We start from the raw sequence: 27960 nt of genomic DNA, 5'->3' as shown, positions 1-27960 counted from the left end.
ACCTGGGGGAAAACTGGGTCGGTTGGAAATTTGTGCCGGCCTGGTGATCCCACTACTTTGTAAACACTAAGAACCCTGAGGTCTGAAATTGCCAGAAAGGAAAAAAGGAAGAGTGAAAAGGTGGTGTGTGAATGAGAAACAAAAAGCCCAATTCACCTAGCGAAAGGGCAATCCCTTTAAGGACGTAATCCCTCACTCACCCTGGGTGACATGCTTCATCATATGGGATTCTCCTCCCAGAGAAAAATCCTAGTTTCTCTGGGGGCTACAACCCCCAGAGAAACTAGGATTTTTCTCTGGGAGGAGAATCCCATATGATGAAGCATGTCACCCAGGGTGAGTGAGGGATTACGTCCTTAAATACAATACTTTAACTGGGGATCTAACCCTGTGCGGTCTCAAAAATGTTCCCTTTGACCCTCCGGTATTAAACTGTTCTGTAATAAGATCCCACTACTTTCCCACAAAGAATTGTGAGAAAAATGTGATGTTTTTAGCTAAATGTGAGGTTTACAGGGGATTCTGGGTATGAAAACATTGGTGGATCCACGCAACCCTCATGCCCCTGAACTCCCCTGGGTGTCTAGTTTTCAGAACTGTCTGGGTTTGGTAGGTTTTCCTTGATGGCTGCTGAGCCCAGGACAAAAAAACACAGGTGACCCCCTTGAAAAACACAGGTTGTTTTGTGATAGATCATTTTGATGTCTCCACAATTCATTTTGGGCCATTTCCTGTCACAGGCACTTGGCCCACCCACACAAGTGAAGTAGCATTTTTTTCGGGAGACCTGGGGGAACACTGGGTGGTAGGAAAATTGTGGTTTCTTTCTGATTCTAGAAGAATATGGCACAATAATGCAAGGAAAATGTGTGACTTTAGTCACATTTTGAGGTTTGCAGGGCATTGTGGGTAAGAAAATGTAGAGAAAGACAGAAAAGACAAATATTACTCCACAACCATCTATTCCTCAAATACACACACAAACTGGTTGGATTTGGCACGAGGGTGAGTGAAAGGGTCAAAATGTATATGTTATTAACAAGAGATTTCACAAAAATGAAATGCACTTTTAATAATTGAACGGTCAAAATAATTAACCAATGACTCACAGCTTAAGAGTTGTAAAGCCGCGACAAGGCACCAACCGCTTTACAGGCCATTCACACATCTTTCATACGTGACGCACAAAAGACCATTTAGATCACCAGCTGTGGGCCGAGCACGTTACAATACTCACATCAGCAGACAATGTAGAGACAATGTACACCCTAGGAGAGAAAGACAGAAAAGACAAATATTAGTTCACAACCATCTATTCCTCAAGAACACATACAAACCGGTTGGGTTTGGCACAAGGGTAAGTGAGGGTTCAGAACGTAAAATTCATTAACAAGAGATTTCACAAAAATAAAATGCACTGTTAATAATTGTGGGTCTAAAAAATGAACCAATGACCCCCAGCTCATGAGCTGCAAAGCCGCGACAAGGCACCAACTGTTTTACAGGCCATTCACACACCTTTCATATGTGACAAACACAAGACCATTCACACTGCCAGCCGCAGACCCAACACATTTCAAAACTCACATCATAGACAGCACCATTCAAAGGCCCATCACTTGCATATGCCCACATGACTGACACAACAATCACACCGGCTGACGGTTGATGGCTGACAGAATGTGTGCACTGGAGTTTGGGTAGCAGTGTGCGTGGTGAGCTCAGCAAGTCACTACTCACATATTGCCAGCCAAAAGCCAGCTCACACACACCGCCAGTCAAGTATCAGGTCGGACCCATTGCCAGCCAAGCGCCAGTCCATGTACACCGCCAGCCAAACGCCAGTCCATGCACACCACCAGCCAAACACCAGTCCCCGCACACCAATAACCAAACACCAGTCCATGCACACTTCCAGCCAAGAGTCAGTCTACGCACACCGCCAGCCAAGCACCAGTCCACGCACACCACGTCACATTTTTTTTTAAACAAAAACTCAAACCAATTGGAAGCAGAGACAAAACTATAACTACAAACACAACAGCTCTAACTAAATACATCACACAAAAAATATAAAATGATACAGACCAGTCAGTTTAACTTTATGTTCACGGTTGCAACCAAAAGCCATGTTGGGTTTGGTATAATTTAAAACATGTGGGTACACACAGCTCAGAATTAGAAGGACAATCGGGGCAGTACATATGACTCTCCTTCCGCATACCTTTTCAGGCACAGACTCAATCTGTAATCAGGAAAGTGGTGATCTTTCAATCTAGCCACATCCTCCACCACTGTAACTCTAGGAACTCTTTCCTGCGCCACTACAAAAAGGCTGCCTATCACAGACTGCTGAAACTGAAAAAATGTCATTGTGGACTCTGGAGAGCAATCCTTGAATACAACAAAAGCATTGAAGGTTGCGAAATGGAATAAATGGATAGCCAACTTGTCATACCAAATGTAAGTCTCATGGACAGCAGTGTAAGGTTCCAACCCATGTTCTACTCTATCAACACCTCCCATGTGCTTATTGCAGCCTAAAATGCACACAGGTTTGCGCACTTCAGCAGCCTGGCCTCAAATAGTCACAGGTGAAGTACTTTCATCTTGGATGGTAGTCAGTATGTACACATTTCTCATTTCTTTTTTAAACAGACTTTATTGAGTTTTCAAGTTGAATATCATAATGTATCTCAGGATTCATTAGCACTATATAGGAAATGCCAACAAGCATAAGGAAGCAAGTAATCACAATAACAGCAATCTCTTCAATTACAATTGTCCATTCCTCTCACTTGTGTGACAGGAGAATAGCATTTTTCAAAGTAACAGTCCAACCCCAAACCCACGACCCCTTACTTAGTGTCAACTTAATACAATAGTTATCAATCTACTAGGATCACTGCTTTCAGTTGTTGTGGTTCCCTTACAACTCCAGTCCAACCCTACCAAACTCCTGCCCTCCCCACCCCCCAGGCATGCCGCTTACTATCAGGCCACATATGTGTGACCTAGGGTTAGACCAGAGTGTGACCTGTTCTCTGCTCCAACTAGAGTGTGCCGTTGGAAGTGCTGGCGGGGGGCATACAAGATGGTGGGCCTGGTCTGATGTGTGACCATCAATCAGGAATGGAGGTTGTGCCGGCTGATTAGTCGCCACTATCAGAGCCTTCTCCAACTAGGCTATCTTCTCGGACCTCAGCTGGGTGTTTCAGCAGCTCCACTAGCTCTACCCATACCCTGGCCGCTTCCAACGTTTTCTCGCTCCCTGTCCTTTTTCCACCTGCATTCTGATTGTTCCCTCACATTCTGCCACATTCTGCCCACCTTACAAATTCCCTCATTCATCTGGATATGTTAGGGCCACTCCTCGCCTTCCAATGACTAGTGATATCCCTTTTAGCCAAAACCAGTCCTAAGTCCAAAAACTTGGTCATGACCTTGTTCCTGGCCACGTGAGGGAACCAGTGCAGCAGACAATACGCTGGAGCCACCACAACCTCTCTATCCATTGTACTCACCAAAACTGTGGTGACCCCTTCCCAGAAGCCCCTCAGGGTTGGGCAATCCCAGAACATGTGTAAAAACCCTGCACCCTCCATGTTACATCGTGGACAAGCGGCTTAATGGACACCAACGTAGTCATTGATCTTACCTGAGGTGAGATATGCTCTGTGCAGGACAAATAAGTGGACCAGCAGGAATCTTGCATTTCTGGTGCTCTTCCAGGCTCTCGCCACTAGCTTCCCCCACGGCTTCTCGTCCATAGCCTCACCCAAATCCTCCCCCACTTGAAGTGTAATGCAGTTAAAGGCTGCAGTATTACCTGTGTTAGGCGCCTATAAATGCAAGTAACTGACTTAAAAGTTCCAGCTGCTATGACTACATATTGGCAAATTGTTGATGGCTGAGGTTCAGCGATCCCTTCCTGCCAGTGTTTTCGCATGGCTGCTGTAAGGGCTGCGTGCAGAAGAAAATCCCCCCTTGGTAGATCATATCGCTCTTGGAGGTCATTAAAGGGGAGCATAGTGTTCTCCTCATACAAGTCTCTTATTGTGATAATTCCTGCTTCCTCCAGTCTACGCCAATTCCCTCCGTGGGGTAAAGCCTCACATATGATCAGTGGAATGTCAGGTGCATAGGGGCATCAGATCCGCGCTCGCCGGAGGAACCTATTCCAGCACTTGCGCTCTGTACTCAAGTCAGAGGGGTCCAAGTGACCCCAAGTGGGGAGTTTTCACAGCACTTGTGATAATAGCCTCAAGCATGAGTCATCGTCCATGTAGACATCTCTCATTAACGATAATTTCACAGCCAGAAGTTCATCACTACGCAAGGCACTGCACTATCCCTGCTCAAGTTTTTTCACAAACAAGCTCTTTTGGGTGACCTTTATGGTTAGAGCAGATTGTGCCACAAGCAACAGTGTCCACTTTGAACAATTTCCTGAACGATTGCACACCAGTGTAGATGTTATCTATGTATAAATGGTGACCTTTGTTAAAAAGTCCTCTACTAACTAGTTCCCACACACTTTTCTCACTAATTCCAAAAGTGGACGGACAACCGGGGGGTCAATACTGGAATCGCTACCGGTGTACACCCTGAATTATAGACATATCCAGTACTACTCTCAGACAGAATATACATCTTAATTCCATAAAATTCACTCTTGCTAGGAATGCACTGCCTAAAATCTAAATGGCTCTTGAACAGGACCAAAGACTCATCCACAGCTATTTCTCTTCCTGCGACATAGATCTCTGAAAATCAATCTAAAAAGTGATAAAGGACAGACTGAATCTTAAAAAGACGATCACAATCAGGGTGATCTTGTGGCAACGCTGAAGCATTGTCAACAAAATGCAGCATCTAAAGAAGAAGCAAATACTGATCACCACTCATGGTTGCAGGAAATATAGCTGGTGGAATCAAGGGACTAGTAGACCAACATGAAGACAGAGACGGCTTCCATATCAAGCTCATCAAAAATGTTCAACAGAAAAACTGCTTCAACTCATCCAGATTTGTGGGAGTCCACTGGGTGGCTCTAGAAATGGGCTTACATCTGGCACTGTTGTCCCTCAAAATATTGTTCAGCATACAAATTAGTTTTGTCAACAATCTCATCCAAAAAATACATCATCCATAAACAACTGAAAGACATTTATTGGCAAAACGTTTTCAGTATTCACTCAACACCTTGCAATCCCACTCTAGGCAGGCAACACTGACTGCACCATGTTTGGGGCAACCCAGAGTCTACCACTTCCAATGGGAAGCCTTTCATCCCCAGACTGTAATCCAGATGGCTCTTGCTGCACTATTGGCATATCAGTGTCCCCCTCTAAATGCAGCACTTCATCCACTTCATCGAGTGGCTTTATCTTCAGATGATTCCTGTCACTGCCAGAATCTTGTACTTCCTCCTCTGACTCAGATGTAGGGACAGTCTCGTAATCATGGTCAGAGGAAGACTCGAAAAGCATATCAAAAACCTGCAGAGTGGTAATCCTACAGCTAGCAATAATCTTTTCAAAGGAAAGTAACTAGACAAATAAGTCAACAATACTCAACACTGTGTAAAATAAGTAATCAACAAAGTGTTACTTTAGCAAATGGAAAGTAAAGCTACTGGTAGTCTGAAAGGAAAAGTCAATCAATACAAAACACACAAAGACCTATATTTTGAAAAACAATACCACTCACTTGACAGCTAGACTCACCAGTACCTACTCTGCACAGACACACCCAGCACCAAGTACCCACTAAAAAGGAAAAACAAAAGAAAATTACACACAAGACAACACAATACGCATCATACACAAATACAAGGTTACAGGTCATTACTTCCGGAAACGGCCGCGGCACCATCAGTGAGAGCGGGTTCTTCGCACTATGCAGTGATTGCTTTCCGCCTGAGCTTGGGTGCAGAGAGTGCTAACGGTCTCCCATGCGCTGTGGATCGTAGTGCATGGGCGCAGCACTACATTAGCCCAGGTGCCAGTTTGCTGTGCCATGGGCCTCGGAGGGGGGAGCAGCCTGGTGCCTGTGGCGGAGACCGGAGTCGAGGGCGTAGCGCCCGCGGTGAGAGCCCTTGGCACTGTGGCCGATTTTACTCCTCAGGCCGGGAAGCGCCCCCACTTCCCGGGAAACACTGTCTCTGCCTGCACTCGAGGCACGGGTATCATGCGCCTGGGGGATCGCGTTGGCATGGAGACCAGCCACATTAACTGAGTGGGAATCGGCAAACTGGTGAGGTGCGCGGCGTCCACTGGGCCCGCAATTGAGTTTCTTAACGTGGCTTCTCCTTGGACTGCGCCATTGAGCTTCTCCCTACTGAGAGTGCTACTTGTTGCCACCTACTCCCCTGCCTGCACTGCACAATAGTAGCACAAAGTGAACATATGGCACACATGTACTGATTGTGAGGCCCTGAGGAGCGCTGTGCTTACAGAACACTCCTGTTCACTGCTGGTAAAAGACCCTTGATCGATATTGGGTCCCGCTGGTGATTGCTCCTCGCTTCCTGCTGGTTCCTTTTTCGCGGCCGGAGCCTCTGACTCTGCATCTCCCGCCGCATCTCCTGTCAGAGCGCCAGGAGGCGCTTCATAACCGGACGCTGGATCCTGCAGCGCCCGTCCTTGCCCATCATCGCCCGTAAGAGGCTGGGCTCGGCGGACTTGGAGTTGCTGGCAATTGTATCCCACAAAGGTACTGATTTTAGCATCATTCCGGCTCATTGATTAACTTCACAATCCTTGGAGAACTAGTGGTCTTATTGAGGATCTTTTAATCACATCTATTGACTGTGCCATAATACATTCCGGTGCTTCATTGTTGCGCTTAATTATGTTGTAGTTGTGTACAGTTGTGGTAATATTCACAGTAAATTATCTGCTGCTGCAATGGGTGAACGGAAAGGGATTGAAGTAGGGCTGGGAGGTGCAAGCAAAAAAAAGATCAAAAAACGTACCCAGCCAACCATAAAAGCATGGAATGTGCAGAGGGTGAAGGGGGCACAGGGGGGACAGGAGAGGAAATCCTAGATCGCATTGATAATATTGTCACTGACTGCGAGGAACTGTTGACATCACCCGCGCCAGCCCCTAATGTCCCGATAATCGGAAACATCAATAATAAATCCCCTCCCTCTAACAACCCAATTGGGTCCTTTGTGTCTGTTTATGGGAATATTCCCAAATTATTTAAACTTGCAGCTAAGAAAAATAAATTCCCTGTAGCAGCAGTGGAGCATAATATAGCTACATCAAGCGCATTGCATCTAGTAAGCATACCTTGCCCTGTGGAAAACAGTATACTAGAAGAGATCCAACTGAGCAACCGCTTTGCTCTTCTTGCTGAGGATCTACTTATAGTTAAGTCACACTCTGACCCTAATAATGCATATCTAGAACTGATTAATTTAGGCATAGACACCCCACAGGAAGTAGGGGAGGCTAGTAGTGGCACTGGACTCACGAAATCCGATCTCATGATAGAAATAGCTGCTTTAAAAAGAAGTATTGAGGCTTTAACTTCTTTAGTCCACAAACTCTACCAAAGAATAGATGAGAGTAATGGACTCCACCCATTAATAGCACCATTACTAACCGTCCCACCTACACCGGTTGGTCCTATAACGAGGCCTGAATCCTCTTATGGGAAACATAGTGGCCAAAAAACACGGCCTCTAGACTTGGAACACCAATGGCCCCAGAGCACCAAAGTAACTACCAGAGCTCCTCAAGGGCAACACAGATAAGTTGTAGCACAAGGCAGGGGAACTGTGCCCCCGTCATCGGACCAAACAGGGTATGGCTTACCAGCAAGGCTAACTTCCCTGACCCACATTAGGGCGCCTCCACACTGTAAACCATCCCAGGTATCCCATCATACGTTAGACACTTGGTCATCAATTCCAATTTTTTTGACTAATGTTCCCAAGGTTGACTCTAACTGTCTTAGATATGAGAGTGAGGAAGTGTTAAAAAACAAAGCCATACATTGGCTGAGACATACTAGGGGGTTCAGATCAATAATCAGAGAGGACATTATCCATGCCAAAAGGTGCTTCCTGGACCATAGTCCAGTGGATGCGATAGAGTTAATTCTAGCTTCAAATCACCTTGCTCATGATCTAATTGCCCTGGAAGCTAGATCTTACCCCCATACAACAACAAAGATTAGATTGAGACTGACAGTTTCCCCTAAACTCGGCCTAGATAATAACGTGAGTCAAGTTCTTGTGATCACTCCCTCTTCAACACTCTCGCAAATCGATTGACTCACCCTAAAATTCTCTAGGGATGACAAGAATATCACTAGTAAAGATCACATGACCCCTGTTGATCCTCTTTATTTTCATCACGTGGTGAGTTTGACCGAGCAAGAATGTATGTGTAGCCTTCTAGTAGAGTCTCAAGATCCCAATTCCCCACTAGCATTGATGGCTAGCACTCAGGATAATAGACCAGTTATAGGGCCCGGTAGCCAAGATGTGCCTATACTGATAGCTCAACCTTCCCTTCAGGCCCTCTTGCAAGAAGACAATGGGGAATCGATTAATATTTTGTCATGGAATTTCGCAGGTATAAGTAGGAAGTGTAATTGCCTGTATTGGCTGGATTTGGTCTCCCGTCAAGAAATATGCTTCTTTCAGGAAACTTGGTGTCAGACGCCTACATATATACCTGGGTTTAAGACCTTTTTTAGGCCAGAAGTACGGGTCAAACAGGGTCGGGATTCAGGGGGGTTGCTCACTTTAGTAAACCTTACACTGAAATGTGAAACAAAAGAGTTGGTCACTAACAGCCCAGATATCGTGGGGATTAGGCTTACAAATGGAAAACGTCAAATTGTTGACATTTATAATGTTTATGCTAGGAGTACTAGAGGTGGTAGCTCGTTGTCTCTTAACATCTTGGATAATCTTTTGGGAGGCAGGAATGTTATCCATCCACTAATAATCGGTGGCGATTTTAATATTACATTTGAACCACTAGACTGGGCTGAGTCCATTGACGTGACTGAGGAGTATAAAGCCTGGAGGGTACCCTCTTTGGAATTACCTCCAATAACAAAATGGTCACAAGCCGCCCTACAATTGAACGCAATAACCCTAGATTATAGGTTAAGGGCCACCAATGGGTGAACTAACTCAGACAGGGGCGGGGGTATAACCTTTATTGGAACAAAGGGTCAAGTGGGATTGATTATATTTTAGTGGAATTGACCCTGTTGCCTTTAGTACGGGATATGCATATAGCCCCGGCTTGTGACAGCGATCACAACTCTTTGCAATTATCTATTAGTCATCTATGGGGAAGCCTTGGGAAGGACCACTATGAACCACTAAGGGAGTTACTTGTCACAAATGATACGCGTCGGCTTAAATGGCCCACGGTATTGGCAGACAAAGGTAAAACTCAAAAGATTAGTTCTAGTTGAGCATTTAGTAGTTCAAGAAACAGCGAGCAAGGATGCACTCTCACAGAATACCTGTAGTATTCTCCATAGGGAATTTTTTGATCAATTGGCCTGCATTTTTTACATTCCTATTAATAAGATTAGATCCTCGCAGGGAAGCCCCCTGGGGAACTAACCCATGGTTTAATAAAGAATGTAGGGCAGCTAGAGCAAGATTGACAGTAGCTGTCAAAAATAGGGATACAATTAGTATCCGCAATACCAGAAGGGATTATAAACAGGTACACGGTAAAGCTAAAAAACAATAGGATGAAAGGAGATTGGAAGATCGAGGGGAGGCCATTGGACACCCTAATTTTCGACAATTTTGGTCGCTTGTGGCAAAAAAACATTTTTGAGCGCACACCTCCCCTGGCCAATAATATTCCGGCAATAGAATGGCACAAACACTTTTGTGAGCTATACTCCATTGGTAACATCACCGATAGACTCCGGATGCCCCACGACTTTGGTGCTCCAGTACGTACCATTTTATTTACTAGGGAAGAGATCATGAGTTCCCTAGATGCCATTATTCCTGCAAAAGCCCCTGGCCCGGATGGCATCCCGGGTGATCTCTTTCATGCTGATAGGGCAAATTGGACTACCTATTTCATGAATTTGGCCAATGATATTGTCGGAGGAGGAAGCATTCCTGACTCGTGGAAGGAAGCCGAAGTGATCCCAATTTTTAAAAAAGGGGACAGGTCCAAGCCCGCCAACTACCGCCCAATAAGTTTGATAGACTTAGCCCAAAAGGTCTTCTGCCGTTCACTCCTATCTAAAATCCAGACCTGGTTGGATGACAATAACATCCTCTCTCCGCTACAGGCGGGCTTCCGGTGGAAGACCAGTACTATCGATCAGGCGTTTTGCCTCGTCAAATAGGTTACAGTCAAAAAGCTGCCAGTCAGGGTAGCATGACGCTTGCCAATGGTCCATTGGCAATAGGCATCTCGAAAGATTTTTTGGGGGGGAAAAACAGCCGACATAGGATTAGACCAAAGTTCACCCATACCCATATCAGTCAGGATAAATTTAATTTCAGACAGCCAGCTAATACGAAGAGGGCCCCCAATAGCTTTTACCTCTGACAATGCCTTGGCATATAAGGACAGCTCCGGGGTAGTCCACAGGCGTCGCCAAAACGCCAGCGGTCTATACCGAATCATGTCCTCAACGGGCTGGCAGCCTAGCTCATATAAAAGAGGGATACGCGGTGATGATTGGGGTAACCCAACTGCTGACCTCAAAAATTTATTTTGTGCCACCCTTAAGGAGTCCAAGTTGCTAAACCCCCACAATTCGGCACCATACATCACAGCTGGAAGAATTTTAGACTCGTAAATTTTAATCAAGGGAGCCATAGGTTTAGTTATAGATTGCCTATGTTCCTTAAGTAAAGGTGGAGGTCTGTTCCAATGTTACTCCGCCCATTTCCACCCTAGCTTTTACTGGACGGGTATCACGAAAGACCATGAACTTGGTCTTCCCCACATTTCCCTCGAGCTCATGATCGCGGCAGAACAACTCGAACCTAGACAGTGCTAGCTGGAGCCCCTGTCTTGTTTTCGAAATTAAAAGAGTATCGTCCGCGAACATGAGCAGGGGAACTTTCATACCAGCAAGTGAGGGTGCATCTGTCGGGAAGTTGAGGAAATATTTGATTACTCCATTAATAAACAGGGAGAACAGGGTGGGGGCCAGTACACACCCCTGTCTCACCCCTTTGGACACCTCAAATCTTGCAGTCACCTCCCCCGGTTTACCCCATCGAACCTGTGCGAATGTGTGTGCATGCAACTTGACCAGCAGCTGCAATAATTCAGCCGGCATGGCCATCTCCTGTAAAACTTCCCACAACTTGGACCTTGGCACCGTATCAAATGCAGACCTTAGATCCACAAAGGCTGCAAAGAGCATACCACCCCCAAGATAAACCTCTTTCCAATATAACAGCATAAACCTAAAGGCTTGATCGATGGTTCCAACGTGTGACCGGAACCCAGCCTGTAGGGGCGTTAATATATCATTTTCTGAAATCCAACTCGTAATACGACCCAATAACAGACGGGCTGTGATTTTTTGGGCCGCATCTATGAGGCTAATCGGCCGGTAATTGGCCGGGGCAGAGCGATCACCTTTCTTGTAGATTGGCAATATCTCTGCCCCGAACCAAGAATCCGGAACCGAAGCTCCTCTAGCCAGAGCATTAGCTAGTGTAGTCAGATAGGGGACCCATAGATCCTGCTCCTGTTTGAATAAGTCTGCAGGAATGCAGTCTGGTCCCGGTGCTTTACCACTCGGAAGAGATTTCAAAATTACCTCAACCTCACTGGGGGCAAACACTAAGACCTCAGCGCCATTATAAAACCGTGGACCACCTTCTGGCGCATCCCTCGACTTGAACTGATTTTCAAAATAACTAACCCACTGTTCGGGTTCGACGTGATTGGCCGGGGTCATGTCCTGCAAATTCCTGCCCCATTTTAGCAGGTGCCAAAAATGGCACATATTTCTACCGTCACATGCCTCGTATAACTCTCTCCAACGTGATTCATCCCAATTTGACTTTGCTAGTCTTTGGGCAGATTTATACTCGGCTCTACAGGACCTAATAAGTACCGGTTGCCTAGATTTGATGGCTGCTATTAAAGCAATACGGGACTCTTTGCAGGCTACATCAAACCATGAATTTTCCTTCAGACATTTAGGCTTTCCAGTAACGGGGAGACTTTTAATAAAGAAGATTTTAAGCCCCTCAAAAAGTTCTCTGTGGATACCCGAGATGATGGTCATAAGCCCATCCTCAGAACACAACTGGACAGTTTACTCATGGCTACATTTACCAAATTCCTACTGGCTACCCTAACGGGTGCATTAGAAGCAATCTTTGGCCAGCGTACCCTTCTCAGGTCATTGGAAAGGATTACTTGAGCATACACAGAACCTTCAACATCCGTACTGGGGCCAGTAAAACTACTATCCAATAAGGACAGTGTCAGGGGGTTATGGTCACTTTCTGGCCTATCAATCACTGCCATATCTACGATGGCCGGCCACAGCTCACAGTTGACCAAGATGTAGTCAATTCTACTTCCACTTCTACCGTTATTAAAAGTTAGCTTCCCAGTCCTGTCCGATGTCGTTCTGCCATTGGTGGCCCTCATCCCCGTTTCTAGCCACAAGCCCTTCGCATATAGGGCTGCTTGGGTCCATTTCCTAATGGGAGCCAATTCCAACTGGGGGATTCCCCATACGGAATCCTCAGCCTCTGACAGTTTACCATCGTCAGCCCCCAAGGGTTCAAAACAGGTATTAAAATCGCCAGCCACAACCCTGTTACCCGCTCTATCTACGGTGTGGAGTAGTTGCTCTAATAGAAAGACTGACGGGGAGCATTTGCCTCCTGGGAGACCCCTCATATAGATGTTAAAGATGAGCAGGTTAAGGCCCCTGGTCGAAGTGACCCTGATAGCCAGAATGTCAGGGTTATCAATCGGGAGTTCCACGACTGTGATGCCCTCACATTGGCGTACCCAAATAGTCAAACCTCCCACCGGCCTGCCTCTAGAACCCTTAATAGCTGATTTGGAGTAATTCACATACCCTAGTCGAAAGATAGGATCAACCGCCCACGTCTCCTGAAAACACCATATGTCTGTTTGGTCTACAAAGTTCACCCAATCTGGTACGGCCTGTTTGGATAGCAAGCCAGCAATGTTCCAAGAGGAGATTGTTAAGTTGTGGCAGGGAGACGATTTATTCGCCACCTGGGTGGACAAAGTAGGTTGATTGACAGGAGATACAATAGGTGAGTTTATGGGTACAAAATTTGGGGTTGGGACATTTTCCTCCACTTGGACCAGTTGAATTATTTGATCAGGTGACTCCCGACAAGAGGGCAACAAACTCCCAATTGCTCTAGACCAAGGGAGATCTGTGCCATCCCTCATTCAGTCATTAGCCGCTAGGGTGGATAGGGCAGAGAAGCGGTTTTCTAGCACAATGGGCTGGTGACCCTGTACTGAGACACCAGACAAAACACGAAGCTGTGAGGGGTGCAAGACCCTTACAGGCCTGTAGAAGTAACCAAGGGGTAAAATCATAATCCCATCTTGGGAAGGGGCCAGGTGGGAGGCCAATTCCAGTATATGTTCAACCAACCGAGGGGACCTGAAACTCAACACCACACAGTCCCCTGCCATGGCCTTCTGGGAGTGGCCAACCCAAGATACCCGCCTAACCATTTTAAATTCTTCAAAGAGAGATTTACTATCCCCAAATTTATTTCCAAGATAGTACAGAGCTTTATTTTTAAGGTTGGACCAGTGCTCTCTAGACCTATCTGGCAAAGATGGAACTCTGGCTAGAATAACTGTATAAGGTGTAGCTTCTGGGGGAAGATGTAAACTTATAGGCGCATCAGAAGCCACTGAGTTTGGGCCAGCCAGCCTTAACATATTCCCCAAAAGCTGTTGTTCAGACAGCGATCTTCTGACAATATTAGGTGGGGACAATAGCCGGATAGTATGAGCCCTAGGCACTAGGGGGACCTGGGGGTTTCTTGCTTGAAATCTTCCATCATGAAGACAGGTAGAGACCCCTTCACCAACATGACTGACCCCCTCCTTATTGTGCGGCTCAGGTAATGATGCAGCCAACAACTGCGCACTTCTCATGTTGGCTTCGATACGATTGAGCCTTTCCACCACAGAGTCTAACTTGTCCAAAACAGGTTGAATGAGAGACACTAGTTGTTCCTTAAGAAGAGAACACAAGGGCTCAAAACTCTGCTGGGCCATAGATTGCAGAAGATTAGTGCTTTCGGGGGCAACAGGATGAACATGAATTTGGGCCGCCACAGAACCAGGGACGACCCTAGGGGCATTAGACTTATTAGGACCCCGACCTTTTCTTTTCTTACAAGGGGGTTCACTAACTTTGATCCCTGCTGCCCGTTGATTAGCCCGCGTAGTTACAATAACAGGGCTGGGAGGGGAGCTTACAATTGAAGAGGGTTCCAAGAGCCCAGACCTTGGTGGCAAACTTACTGGGCCCAGCGGGGAGCAATTACCTGACCGACTGATTGTAGGGTTATCATGTAATGCAGGAGGCATGACACAAGGCAAAACCGAAACAGGATCCAAAGAAAGCCTTCGTTCCACAGCTAATATTTTATCATTAATAACTGATTCCGCCCTTGTTAAATAATCGTCCAAAGTCCCAGCCAGCCTGCCCTCGGCCTTCCTCTTACTCATAATGCAAAATGAAAATACACCAAACAACCCAGGACTAGAAAACAATATGAATACAAGGAATATCCCCCTGATAATACAGAATAGATCAATGAAAAACCTGCAGGGACTGAGTCGATCGTCAAGTTCAATGGGCGAAAGGGAGTGGGCCCAGCCCAGCCTCAACCAGCCACAGACAGGCAAGGACGGACCCGCCCTTGGCCCGGGCTTCGCCCAGGCACGGCCCGCGCTGCGGAACTGGCGAGGTGCTTAAATCCCCTCCCCGGCGCCTGGTGATGATACTGCTGCAAGGCGCCCGGGGCTAGGGTTTCTGGGAAATGGAGTTCGGCGATAGCTCCGTCGATAGCTCGTGCCCCTCGCTACACAATGCTGGCACTCTGGACCACCTTGGAGGAAATCGCCCCTAAGCACAGCCGATGCCTTCACGGCAGCACAAACCGCATGAAGCCTTGGGGAGGTGAGTTGAAGCGCGTCCCGCGCTGCGGAACTGGCGAGGTGCTTAAATCCCCTCCCCGGCGCCTGGTGATGATACTGCTGCAAGGCGCCCTGGGCTAGGGTTTCTGGGAAATGGAGTTCGGCGATAGCTCCGTCGATAGCTCGTGCCCCTCGCTACACAATGCTGGCACTCTGGACCACCTTGGAGGAAATCGCCCCTAACCACAGCTGATGCCTTCACGGCAGCACAAACCACATGAAGCCTTGGGGAGGTGAGTTGAAGCGCGTCCCCATTCCCTAATGTAATTTCCGCAAAATAAGGTTTTAAATATTTTTAATGTGTTTTATTATTCTTATCTTTAATGTATAAGGGGTAAAGGGCCCCAAATGAACTATATAGAGTTGTTGGGCCTTACAGAATAACAACTGTGACAATTGTCATTTAAACAAATGCACTTGCACTTTAGTTTTTATCCAAGCTATTTTTAACATTGATTTTAAACAGTGAGTTATGTTCCTTGTTGATCTTTTTCGTGTTTATAAGACTGTATCTTGGAAAAAATGTTGATTCCTTAGAATCTGGAGTATGGAATCTTTCTTTGTGCTAATTCTAATTCGAGCACTATTGATAAGGAGTTATATGTTTGTATCTTTTATGGTATTATAAACCGAAATAAAGATTTTATGAATGAAATACAAGGAGAATTTCACACACACAGTAAAAAGAAGCTAAATATGCTACTATTACGCCATTTACAAAAAACGCATTAATCTAGGGCAATAATACTCATTTGGGGTACACAGTACAAAGAAACTTGTTCTCAGCATACAGATGAAACTACTCAAACTGCAGATCAACCAATGACGAAACCACAAGCAGGAGACTCAAAGGAAAACAAATGCTTTGCACTATAATATAAAGGAGAAATAAAACATTACGATCACAAATGCAAATGATGGTAAGAAATAAAACAGTTAACATTATAAAACAATATGAAGTCTAACCATCCAAATGCCAGCCATACACACTTCCAGCCAAGTGCCAGTCCACACACAGGCTGCCCAAAATCCAGAACACGCAGACCATCAGCCGAACTACAGCTCACACACAAACTTTCCCTTCTGTCTAGTAGCTTCTGCCCCCCTTTGGGGCCAATGGGCCTAAAAATATATGCCCCAAAGGGGACAGAAAAGGCCAAAACATTCACCCTCAAAAGGGGAGCGACCCTTGCCCAAGGGGCTACTTCACAAAACATGATGCACCACATATAATTAAAATACCTGGTGGTCTTGGGGCTTCTGCCCTCCTTGGGGGCAGATGGTCTAAAAATATAAGGCTGATCTGCCCCCAAAGGGGGCAGAACTGGCAAAAATATTCACCCCAAAAAAGGGAGTGACCCTTGCCCCCAACAGATCACAGATACGCTGATCTACCCTCTGTGGTGACAGAATTCCTAAAATAACTGTCCCCCAAGAGGAATCCACTCTATACAGACACAGGGGGAAAGTCCTTTCCCCTTGCATGTGCATTTCTTCAAGACCCCCCCCCCTTTCGGGAGAAGGACTCACAATAAGGACTTCCTCTGCTTGGACGTGCTGGAAGCAAATGGTTTACAATGCATTACCGGCTGCACTTGATGACGTAGTCATGCTGTGAGTGCATCAGCACCATCAGATCACACAGTGGGAGTTTGGGTTGCTAGCGGAAGCACTTCTGCTGCCATCCCTGGTGGGGGTGAACAGGGGTAGCCCACAGGGTAGGGCCAGTGCCTCCCCCGTGGGTGGCTGCTTGGTCTTAATGGTTACATCCTCAGCACACAACACTGTGGCTGAGGATGTAAACATTATGCCCATTGCACCCAAGAGGTTAGAGGAGAGAGCGCGGGCACTTTAGCTTTGGTTAGCAGTGGTAAATTGCACAAAGTCCTAGGGCCAGCAAAAGCAAATTCAGCAAAAAGTGGAGAGTATAGGCAAAAGGTTTGAGGGTGACCCTGCAGAGAGAACTAGGTCCAACAAACCATTTTGGGATTTAATTAAAAATTAACTCCTCCTTGAAGCAGGCACTAACATGGAGAAATGTTTTGATTTCTCCAAACAGTCTTCACGGAGTATTTCACACATACCAAGTGTGAAATGTTAAGAATTTATCAAGGCATAGGAGCTTGAACTAGAAGGGTAGACTTCCAATACAAATCTATTGCTAGGCAGCATGCACAAACATTTTCATCATGGTGCAAAGGTTGTGAGTAACACAAGCTGTATGTTTTTGCTGCATCACAAAGGTAGTGAGCAGCAGCAGTCAATTGGTATTAAATATGGCTCTGTGCTGCTTTCTCCCCCTTATCACTCTTTTTGCCTACAACTATAACTATACCTATTGAGTCCCTCTCTCTACCTCAAATGTATCAACTGCATCCCTCTCTCTATACCTCATTGGTCTTTTTTCATGTGGCATCCCGGTATCTCTCCGCCCTTTACCTCGCCTCTCTATGTGACTTTATTACCTTACCTCTTTATTTCTCTCAGCCTTTTCTGCACCTTACCACTCCACCTCAGTATCCTATACAATCTCTGTCTCTGTCTCTACCTGACCACTCTCCAACTCACCATTCTCTCACTCACTACCTAACCTCTCATTTTACCTCTCCACCCTCCTTTTCTCATTCGGTTTCTGTTCCCTTTCCTTAACCTTTCCAAATACCTTACTCCTTTCTGTTGAATATAGCATGCTGCAACGCATGCAATCACATCGCATTCCTTAAAAATGCAGACGTTACAACGACCGCGTTGTTAGAACGCAATGCCATTACAACGCAAGTCATTATATCGACTTGCAGTAGATGGCGCTCTGACAGGAATAGTTAAATTTAGTATTCCAACTTCAGCCTACGCAACAGTAGGGAAGGTGTTGGAATAGTAAACTATACTATTCCTTATGTTAGAGCGCCATCTACTGCAAGTTGATGTAATGACGTGTGCAGTAATGGCATTGCGTTCTAACAACGCGGTCATTGTAACGAGCGCATTCTAAAGGTTTTCGTGGTCTAATGACTGCGTTGTAAAGGTTGTTTCCCTTTCTGTCTACCCTTAGTTTGCTACCTCTACCCCTATTTCTCTATCACCAACTCTCTCTCTCTCTCTCTCTCTCTCTCTCTCTCTCTCTCTCTCTCTCTCTCTCTCTCTCTCTCTCTCAGAAAAACACATGGCAAACTCTGGACTTCTTTAACCATTTCAACTCACCCCCACCACCTTAACTATCTCTCTAAACCTCTTTCTTTATAATCGAATTTATAGTAATCTCAAATTGCTCCACCTCTGTATACACCTCACCATTTTTTCTCTATTTCACGGAGGTCTCTCATCTTTATGTTTTCACTCTATACTACATTTCAAATCTTTCAGCCCTCCCTTTTTCTCTTCCCTACTACTCACTTTGCCTGGCCCATTTTTTTCTATACATGTTCTCATTTTGCTCTTCTCTGCCTTGCATCCCTTTGTTTTTCCACAACTCTTTATCTTCCCCTACCTCTTGCTGCATTTATTTCTAATTCACTTCTTTTCTGCAATGCCTCTCTCTCTACATCATCCCATGAAAAAATCCCTATTTCTAGCTCTCTGCACGTCACTCTTAAACCTTACTTATTAATCTACCTCTTTTCTCTAGCTGCAACATCCTCTTTCTACCTCTCTTTATTTTTCCTTCCAGGTATCTCATCTTTCTCTATTTACTTTATTTCTCTCCATACATCACATATCTTTCTACATCATTTCTTTCTCTAAACATTGTACCTCTACTTTGTGTCTCTAGATACACTGTTCTTTTTATGTTTCTGTCCAACTCTAGTGTCCTGCCCTGTTCCATTTCTCTTACTCAACAGGGACACCACTAACTGTCTAGCCAGTATTGAACACACATATAAAAAGAAGAAGAGGGACAAGGGGGGAGAAGATAAATTAGGAAAAACTTTAGAATTTAACCAATGTAATGATGAAAATCTCCAGAGAAGCATTATGGTTTTTACTGTGGCAGCAAGAAGGCCTGTAGTGCTCCTTGTGCAGCGGTCTCCCCAAGCCGAGGGTCTGGGGCCCAGGATGAGGAATTCTGGTTTGTCTGAGTTGAGCTTGTGGCTGCAGTCTCTCCTCCAGGTGGCAACAGCCTTCATCCCACTGTGGCAGTTGCTCCTTGTGACTGTAGGTTTGTTGGTGAGGGAGAGGATCAGATGGGTGTCATTGGCATGGGAGACAATGTTCAGTCCGTGGTTCCTGACGATGGCTGTGAGCGGGCCATGTAGATGTTGAAGAGGGTGGGGTTCAAGAAGGAGTCATGGGGCACTCCGTAGCTCATATCTGTGGGTTCTGAGAGGAATGGTGGTAATCTGACTCTCTGCATTCGACCTGTGAGGAAGAAGCAGATTCATTTCAAGGCTTTATCACTGATGCCGGCGTGTGGAGTCTTGTGCATAGGGTGCGATGGGAGATGGTATTGAAGGTGCCCGAGAGGTCCAGGAGGAAGAGGGCTGCTGTTGCGCCTTGGACAAGGAGGGAGCGAATGATGTCTGTAACGACGAGGTGGGAGGTCTTGGTGCTGTGGTTGCTTCAGATGCAAAAACAACAGTTTATGGACAGAATGCAGAACAATGTCATACATTCACCCCAGTACAGAGATCTGGCCCTAAATCCATCATTTTTTTGCTCACCATGCCTTTCCAGTTTGAACCCAGCCATATGCAAATCAGTCATGACCCTGTGCCTCATGGGAACAGTCCAGCCCAAACTGCCAAGCCAGGTTCTCCCTGGACTGGAAACAAGCATCCTAGGACCGGTTTCGGGGTTTAACCTCTCTTGAGCCAGGATAGCTTGATTCCAGTGGCATGGAGAGCACAGGACCCATGTCTGGGCATACCCTTCCCACTCGGGGTGACAAATGCAAAAACAACAGTTGATGGACAGAATGCAGAACAATGTCATACATTCACCCCAGTACAGAGATCTGGGCCTAAATCCATTGTTTCTTTGCTCACCATGCCTTTCCAGTTTAAACCCAGCCATATGCAAATCAGTCTTGACCCTGTGTCTCATGGGAACAGTCCAGCCCGAACTGCCAAGCCAGGTTCTCCCTGGACTGGAAACAAGCATCCTAGGACCGGTTTGGGGTTTCACCCCTCTTCAGCCAGGATAGCTTGATTCCAGTGGCATGCAGAGCACGGGACCCACGTCTGGGCATACCCTTCCCACTCGGGGTGACAAATGCAAAAACAACAGTTGATGGACAGCATACAGAACAATGTCATACATTCACCCCAGTACAGAGATCTGGGCCTAAATCCATATTTGTTTTGCTCACCATGCCTTTCCAGTTTGAACCCAGCCATATGCAAATCAGTCTTGACCCTGTGCCTCATGGGAACAGTCCAGCCCGAACTGCCAAGCCAGGTTCTCCCTGGACTGCAAACAAGCATCCTAGGACCGGTTTAGGGGTTTCACCCCTCTTCAGCCAGGATAGCTTGATTCCAGCGGCATGGAGAGCACAGGACCCACGTCTGGGCATACCCTTCCCACTCGGGGTGACCAATGCAAAAACAACAGTTGATGGACAGAATGCAGAACAATGTCAGACATTAACCCCATTACAGAGATCTGGGCCTAAATCCATTGTATTTTTGCTCACCATGCCTTTCCAGTTTGAACCCAGCCACCTGCAAATCAGTCTTGACCCCGTGCCTCATGGGAACAGTCCAGCCCGATCTGCCAAGCCAGGTTCTCCCCGCACTGGAAACAAGCATCCTAGGACCGGTTTCGGGATTTCACCCCTCTTCAGCCAGGATAGCTTGATTCCAGTGGCATGGAGAGCACGGGACCCACGTCTGGGCATACCCTTCCCACTCGGGGTGACAAATGCAAAAACAACGACGCTCCGTCCATCATCCCTTTTGGTATCGTGGTTGCTTCGGAAGCCGGATTGGGAAAGGTCCAGGACATGGTTGGCTTAGATGAACTCGGTGAGTTGAGTGTTTTAATGGCTTTCTCGATGGCCTTAGCAGGAAAGGGGATCAGGGAGATGGATCTGAAGTTCTTGAGGTCCGTCGGGTCAGCAGAGGGCTTCTTCAGCAGGGGGTTGATCTCTGGATGTTTCTAATCTTCAGGGAAGGTGGCATCTCAATGGAGCAGTTGCTGGTGTGGTGGAGCTCAGGGGCGATGGAAGATGTAGTGCGGGCAGGGTGAGGGGGCTCCGGAGTAGATGCTCATCATGATCTTTAGGGTGTCATCCATGATGAGGGGGGTCTTGTTGAGCAGAATCTGGTGGGTGGTGGCGTTGTTGGGAGCGGTGGGTGTGGTGGGAGGGTCTTGGGTGTCGAAGCTGTCACAGATCTGCTTGATCTTGTGGTAAAGAATGTGCCAAGCTTGTTGCAGAGGTTTTGGGAGGGTGGGATGTCAGTAGTCTTGGTGTTAGGCTTGGCAAACTCCTTGAATACAGCGAAGAGTTCTTTGCTGTTGTGCGTGTTGGCGTTGATTCTTTCTTGAAGGGCCATTTTGTTTGTTGTTTTGAGGAGGATGTCATGTGTCGTAATGGAGGATGTTGCTTGCCGGGGACATTCTTAAGGAGAGTCAGTGTTGGAACAGTTGGAGGTCCATCAGTGGAGGTTTCGTGCTGAGGCATTGGCGTCTGTGGATATCGGTGGAGGGGTTTTGCTGAGGGAGGTGGTGGGATGTTCTTTGTGACCTTGTTCCAGCTTCTGTGGCGCTAGAGATGGCTGTGGTGGTATATGGAGGGTTTGATGAAGGAGAAGTGGACGCAGCGGTTGTCAGTCCAGAGGAGCTCGGAGGTGTGGCTGAAGGTAATGTTGTCTCTGGCAGAGGAGACGGGGTCGAGCGTATGGGCTGCTGAGTGGGTTGGAGAGGTGACTAGTTGTTTGAGTCCTGCGGTGGCAGGGTTCTCTAGTAGGGATGCGGTGTTCTGGTCTTTGGGATTGTCCAGGTGAAAATTTAGGTCACAGAGTAGGATGTAATCAGTAGCTGCGAAAGAATGGGGTGTGATGAAGTCAATGATGGTGTAGCTGAAGGGAGGGCGGGGGCCAGGTGGTCTGTAGATGAGGGTTGTGTTCTGGTTGGTCTGGCTCTGGAAGTGGAGGGGCCTGATTTGGATCACTGGGTCATCTGAGTGGGTGGTCAGGCAGAGGGTGTTTTTGTGAATGATGGTGATGCCTTTCCCTGGTTGGTTGGTGCAGTCCTTGTGAATTATCTTGTAGCCAACAGGGATGGCGGTGGTGATGTCTGGGGCTGGCTGGGATTCGTCCAGGTTTCCGTGAGGAAGGCAATGTCAGGGGAGATGGAGGCAAGTAGGTCCCTTATCTCTATGGTATGTTTGGGGAGGGAGCGAGTGTTGAGTAGGATACAGCTGAGGTGGTCAGGTCCGGTGTTGGTCGGTCGAGTGATGGGAGGCAGCAGCGGTCCGTGGAGGGAGTTCCGTGGGGCGGAAAGGCGGGGCAGGGGCAGGGCAGGGTGGGGGGTACTAAACACCGGAACATGGATAATTGGAGGTAAGTAAACAATTAAATAAATGAAACGAATTTCCTAGCACACGCTGCACCGCATTTTGTGATGCAGGGCCCGCTACCAAATTCGTTTTATTTGTTTAATTGTTTACTTATCTCCAATTATCCATGTTCCGGTGTTTAGTACCCCCCACCCTGCCACTCCCCCACCCCGCCTTTCCACCCCACGGAACTCCCTCCACGGACCGCTGCTGGTGGCAGGCACTGGGGTGCAGTGGTGGGTGAAGGTATGGCGGCATTGGCAGCATCGGAAGGGGCCATGGATGTTGTTCGGCATTGTGAAGCGACAGGCGGTGTTGCGCCCTTGGTTGAGGGCATGGAGGGTGCTGGCAGCGAAACTGTGTTGGGTGCAGAAAGGCTTGACTTTGGCTATTAAGTAGTGTGCAGGGGAGAGCTGGGCAGCTGGGAAGCAGGAACTAGAGGGAGCGGGAAAGTGGCACTGGAAGGGGGTGGGGCCGCTTGGGATCGTAACGGCGGGCAACAGCAGAGAAGAAAATGTCCAGAACTGACACAAAGGCATAAGTGCCACCAGGGCAGAGTAAAAGGTGAAAAAATGGTCAGTAAAATGGAGGAAGAGAGAGAAGAACCAGAAAGAAGGCAGAGAAGAGAGACAGAGGGCAGTGCAGCAGCAGAGCAGAGACTCTACACCACTTCACCACCAGGGATGAGGTGCAGGTGGGAGCCTGCATGTGATGGAGGGCTTCAAACCACTGACCAGAGGGTCAGCAGCATCTTTGGGGGCAGCAGCTACCAGGCAGAGCTGTGCACGGAAGGGTGCAGTCCACTGACAAGATTAGTGAATCTGTATGTCAATGAAATATTATGTTATTATTGTTTTGAATTGATACACTATTGTTAATTATTTGTGATGAAACCTCACTAAATTATATTGTCTTTAGATTAAAATGCACATGCCTTGTTTCATTGAATTGTTTTCATATTTGTTTGCTTTTAGGTGTACAAGAGACATCACCATACACAGTACAGCCAGACAGAAGGCCTTCAGCAATGCACACCAGATGAAAACTCCTCTGCTTCCACTTATGCACTAAGTGGCAACTGCCAGAGCTAAGGTAAAATTTGAAGATCGCCCCAAAGAAGGGTGTTCCTGCCAAGAAAGTGGCCAGTCAGGAAGAGAAGAAGAAGGATATTGCCACCACTGGTTTGCCAGCCTCCACCATTTTCAGGAAATCTAGGGGGTGAGTTACTAATACTTTGTGCTGAGTTTGCATCATAAAAGTGATGCAAACCAGCATAAAATGTTTTTTATTATTTACTTTCCAGCGCTGAACTTATTTTGCACTGGAAATTGACTAAAAGTAAAGCAAAGTACAGCAAAGCGCTGATTTGTGTAACTAGAATCAAGGGGGCATTACATGGGCGTTCCCATGCAATCATCCACCCTTTTTTATGCAAAATCCTATCTACCAAAAATGTGAGACAGTGTTTTGCGTAAAAATAAATGCCTTTTGAGACCAGGTGTGAAGAAGAAAAAAAAGAAAAAATCTCCCTTTTTTCCGACTTTGCATGTGCACTGCACTGTATAACACACATACAAAGTAGGACAACTTTTAGAAGTTGTCTAGGCACATTAGTTTGCACTGGAATGGATCCCTTCCAGTACAAAACCTATGCTAGACTCTTGCACACATACTTGCACTATGTTGCAAAGGTGATGTACAGCAGCAAAATTCTACGCCGGCGCTAGGCAGAGGGGAGGAGAGTGCAATATCTCTGTAGATATAGCGCTCTCCTGCTCCCTCCCTCTCACGCAAAGCAGCACAGAATGTTTGGCTGCTGTGCTGGGTTGGGTGACAGCTTAGTAAATCTGCCCTGTAGTGTACTTGCTGCACCTTCCTTTGGGCAGCAAAAGGCTCGGAGCAGCACTCCTGCATCATCAACAGCACTACCCAAACCTAAGGCGAAGCCCAAATCTATGTCTCTCAGCAATGCTGCCACTGCAGTCATGGTGACGAGCAGTGAGTTTGAACTGGATTTGTATCAGCCGCAAACTAGTATCCAATTAGCACAGGAAAGGAGACAATAGGAGCCGCAGCCAGCAACAGTTCTTCCTGAAGTAGGAGCAGAACAGGAGGTTGAGCTTCCTGCTTAGCAAGATGTTGCTCTTCAATCATTGGCTTCACAATCTCCAGCAAGAAAAATAAAGGGTACTCTATCATCTTCTCCAAGTCCCGCTGCGGATGATCTGAACATGGATTGGACCCCGGCCAAGTCCGAGACCCACCCCAAGAGACAAGGAAAAAAGAAAATTCCTAAGAGCCTTAGGATTATGGAAAGTGGCAGTGATTTGTGCAAGCCAGTGATTGTCAGTATAGAGGGTGGCTCACAGGACAAGGAGATGACCCTCCTATTTAACATGCTCAGAGGAATGTGGTTCCTTCACCACCACTGCTGGCTTCTATATTCATAAGACCCCCATTGAGACCTGCATTCACTAATATCACAGTCAAAGTATTACCTAGAGAGAGGCAAATGATACTGCCACCTACCTTGAGTTCTTCAGGCATTGGCAGTGTCACACTGAAAAAGATGTCCTCCCCAGTTTGGAACTTCTTTATGATTAGCAAGCAGGAGGATAAAATTGTATTATGCTCCATTTGCCGTTGGAGTGTTTGTAGAGGTAAACGAGGTTTGCACTTTGGTAATGGAGGTCAAGCGTCCCATCTGAGAATACATCACACAATCCAATAGGAGGAGCCCCTTAAAAAGATAGCTGGTGGTGGTGGTGGTGATGGTGATGAGAGAAGGAGAAGCAGCTGAGTGCACAGTAATAGAAGAAGAAGGTGGCCATGAGGAAGAAGAAGATGACATCATTACGCAAAGCAGTCCTGTCGCCTCTAGTGTACGAGCATCACGTGCATCAGCAACCTACAAATGGTACAATACTCGGATGCAGTAGGGGCCCTATGAATGCAACTACCTAACAGCACATTTGTAAAACAACAAGCTGGCTAAAATGATAGCGCTGGACCTCCAACCTTTTCTGATGAGGAAGAAGTGGGATTTTTAGAATTTATGGTGACCATCTGCCCAAAATGGAAGGTTCCAAGCCAGGCCTTATTTACCAGAGTTGCTGTTCCAGTGCTGATTCAAGATGTTCTGCAATTGGTTGGCCAAGCAATGCAGCAGAGTGCTGTTTAAACTATCCACCTGATAACAGACATGTGGATCAGTTGTCATGCAACTGATTACATGTGCATCACTGCACAGCGAATCTCTTTTGTGGGTGTTAGGCAACAGTTATCTGCAGGTCTCAGCACTGAAGAAAGTTTTAAGGGCGTGCAGCAGCACGCCAAAGAAGCAATGTTCGGCATGGAGCAGTCCCATACAGCTTTAACCCCTTCGCTGCCAGGCCTTTTCCCCCTCCTGTGCCACGCCCTTTTTTGGCTATTTGGGGTCGTGTGAGCTGAGGCCCCTGTAACTTTTTGACCACATAAGGTATCCATGCCAAATTTGCGTCCTTTTCTTACAACATCATGGGGATTCTGAAGGTACTCAGGGTTTGTGGATTCCCCTAGAGGGGTCACAGAAATGAGCCAAAATACAGCAAAATGTAGTTTTTTGGGGGGAAAATGGGAAAAATGGGCTGCAAATTAAAGCATCTGGGGTTTTCCCTGCAAATGTTATCAAAAAATGGTTTGTGGGGCTGAAATCACCATTTTCCCAGATTTTAGGGGATACTAGACTTTTTTCAGAAACCCAAAGTATTTTACACAGTTTTGGCATTTTTCTGGGACATAGCCTATTTTTGATATTTTTTGTGCTTTCAACCTCCTTCCAGTTAATGGTAGAAATGGGTACAAAAGCAATAATGGATCCTGGAAAGCTATACATTTTAGAGAAGTAGACAAAATTCTGAATTCAGCAAGGGGTTAATGATTTGTGTAGATCCATCAAGGTTTCTTTATAGAAACTAACAGTTAAATATAGGATAAATTGAAAATTTGTTGAAAAAAAGCGCCTTTTGTGTCAACGTTTTCACCTGTAACTTCTTCTAATTTTGACAGCTCTTTGACAGCAATATACCGTTAAATCTGCTGGACATTACTGGTTGTGGGGATATATAGGACTTGTAGGTTCACCAAGAACCCGACGAACCCAGAGCCAAAAACTGAGCAGCAACTTGCAATGGTTTTTTATTATGTACCGGGTATGTAGTAATTATTCTGTAAAAATGTGTACATGGAAAAATCGGTATGAAAGACACCTATGTATTTCTGAAATGGGAACAAAATATAGAGTTTAGAAACAGTAGATATTTGCACATTTCCGAAATTGGGCTACTCATACTAGCATGAGAATTATCAGTCATTTTTTAGAATGACTTCTTTTTTACACAATGTCTTTCATTTGGAAGGTAGAAATGCATCGAAAGTCAATACGTAATAACAGTTCCTTTACAAATCTGAATTACCCTAAGTCTCCCGATAAAAATGGTACCTCACTTGTATGGGTAGGCATAGTGCCCACGACAGGAAATGGCTCAAAACCCAACGTGAACACACCACATTTTCACAATGCAAAATTACCCTTTTTTAGCAAAGTGCCTAGCTGTAGTTTTTTAACCCTAGCTCTGCCGGCACCTAGGGAAACCTAGAAAAACCTATACATTTTTGAAAACTAGACACCCAGGGGAATCCAGGAGGGGGTGACTTGACTGCCTCCCACCAGGTTCTGTTACCCAGAATCCCTTGCAAACCTAAAAAATTGCCCAAAAAACCCCCTTTTCCCCACATTTCTCTGGTGGAAAGTTCCGGAATCTGCGTGGATCCACAAATTTCCACCCACCCCGCGTTCCCCAAAGTCTTCAGAGTAAAATGGTACCTCACTTGTGTGGGTCAGCCTAGTGCCCGCGACAGGAAACGGCGCAAAACACAAGGTGGACACACCTCAATTTCGTAGCGAAAAATGACCCTTTTTTGGCAAAGTGCCTAGCTGTAGTTTTTGAACCATAGCTCTGCTGGCACCTAGGGAAACCTATCAAACCTATACATTTTTGGAAAACTAGACACCCAGGGGAATCCAGGATGGGGTGACTTGACTGCCTCCCACCAGGGTCTGTTACCCAGAATCCCTTGCAAACCTAAAAAATTGCCAAAAAAAACAAATTTTCCCCATATTTCTGTGGTGGAAAGTTCTATAATCTACTTGGATCCACAAATTTCCACCCACCTCATGTTCCCCAAAGTCTTCCGATAAAAATGGTACCTCACTTGTGTGGG

Source organism: Triturus cristatus, chromosome 7 (assembly GCF_964204655.1).
Source record: "Triturus cristatus chromosome 7, aTriCri1.1, whole genome shotgun sequence".
NCBI lineage: Eukaryota > Metazoa > Chordata > Amphibia > Caudata > Salamandridae > Triturus > Triturus cristatus.
This window is presented reverse-complemented; position numbering follows the sequence as displayed.